Genomic DNA, 1,888 nt, shown 5'->3' with positions numbered 1-1,888 from the left:
GGGAAAGAGCTTAGCAGTACTGCTGATCTGCTCCTTGCTTCACTTAATCCATTAATCAGGATTTTGGGGGGGGATGTGGGTATATTCACCAAAACTACAAGGCAAAAGAGAACACAAACTTCAAAATGTTATCGTGAAGTCTAGAGGTGTTTAGGGAAGGACTTTTTCAGTCCCTAGACTGACACTCAGACCGAGTGGGTCACCTGGGCAAAGGGGACCTCACCCAGGCAGAGTGAAGGTGAGAAGAAAGATCACTTACACACTCACCTTTTGTTCTACATGCTGTAGTCAGCTTGGGGAAAAGACTAAACACTACTTTGAAGAAAACGTTTATGAGCCATTGACAAGCCACTGTTATCAGCTCTGACAAAAAGGTTTCTCAAATACCCTCATCACAGCCTATTAGATCAAATGGTTGGGAAGAGGGAGCTGCAGTTCACAAAAACAGTAGGGGGAATGACTGGGTGGAATTAAATCAATGAAGTGCAGGAAGACAGGCCTCTTATCTGCAGGACCAAACTACTCAGAGGGACAACTTTCATACTAGAATCTGCATTTGTTCCTCGCAGGCTATCACGAACAAAGCACCAGAGGTGACAAGTCATTATCAGGTAATACCTCCCAGAGTTTTCAGGCAATGCCTTACCTGTTTGGACATAGTTTAGCAAACAGTCAGCATGACCATTCTGCTAGCAAGAAGTTCCCAACCATCAAGAGAGAACACGTACTGAGAACAGTAAAACAACTTCTAATGGACGAGGACTGTAGGGATATAACCGAATACTGGCGAGGAGGACTGTAGGTACCCTCAAGCAACTTGTACCTGAGGTGTTGGCAAAGCACACACATCATACTAGATTACTGCTTGACCCTGCGTGCTCAGCAGGTAGCACACCCGTGCCTATATAATAGAGGTCTGGGACAGATTCGAGGGCATCTCTCACATTCCTGCCCTGCAAAGCTGTCATGTGAGTCCTGGGAACTCAGGCAGAGCAGCAAGTAAGCATAAAGCAGTGGGATAAATACCACATGCTTTCTAGCAAGGAGATCTCCTTGTGCCTGAGCTGCTGCTTGTCGAGCTGCTCCTGCGACTGCTGCCTGTGTGCCTCCCTCCAGGTGCTGCTGCAAAGACTCTTCAGATTCTCAGGTAGTTGGAATAAATCTACTCTTTGCACTTCAGCCATGGTTTGTGGTTGTTGCTGCATACTGCATGTTTAGGCTCACACAAAGACTTAAAAAGAAAAATTAGAGATGCATTTTTACAGTGTTGAGTACCTTTGGTTTCCCCCTCCCATGTTGTTTGGGGATTTTTGCTTTTTTTATATGATGATATATCCATACTGAACGTATGCAGCAGTCAGTGATTATTTTACTCTGAGACTTTGCTTTCAGTGTCTTACTGAAAAAGAGGAAATAAAAGCTCAAAGGTATTTTACTTAACCTTTACTCCCAGACACCAAGCACGATGGACTTATCACTTCTATGTCTCTTAAGGAAGGTGTTGGTTTCACCTGCTAATCACTGCCAAATGGACCAGTCTCCGTTAAATCAGGGTCTTCACGGAACCAAGTACTCCTTGAAGAGCAGTAATGGGCAAGTAGGCAGGGACAGTATGAACGAAAGGAGATTTCTCAGAAACACTTTTTCTTTAGGAACGGACTGAAATACTCTAATCAAATACTTGTATTAAACTTCAAGCCATCTGACATGGATTATTGCTAATTAGTTGCACATAGAGCATAAAGAAAGCAGGAGCTAAATATCATCAAGTGGTACCAGCTCTCTATTTTCTTAATTTTTAAGGCATCTTAAGATTCAAAACTATTTCATACATCAACATTATATGAATTTCATCAGACAAACTGTATTGGGTTGGCTCAGCCGGATT

Source organism: Apaloderma vittatum, unplaced genomic scaffold (assembly GCF_000703405.1).
Source record: "Apaloderma vittatum isolate BGI_N311 unplaced genomic scaffold, ASM70340v1 scaffold25271, whole genome shotgun sequence".
Lineage (NCBI taxonomy): Eukaryota > Metazoa > Chordata > Aves > Trogoniformes > Trogonidae > Apaloderma > Apaloderma vittatum.
The sequence above is the reverse complement of the archived record's forward strand: the minus strand, read 5'-3'. Positions refer to the sequence as shown.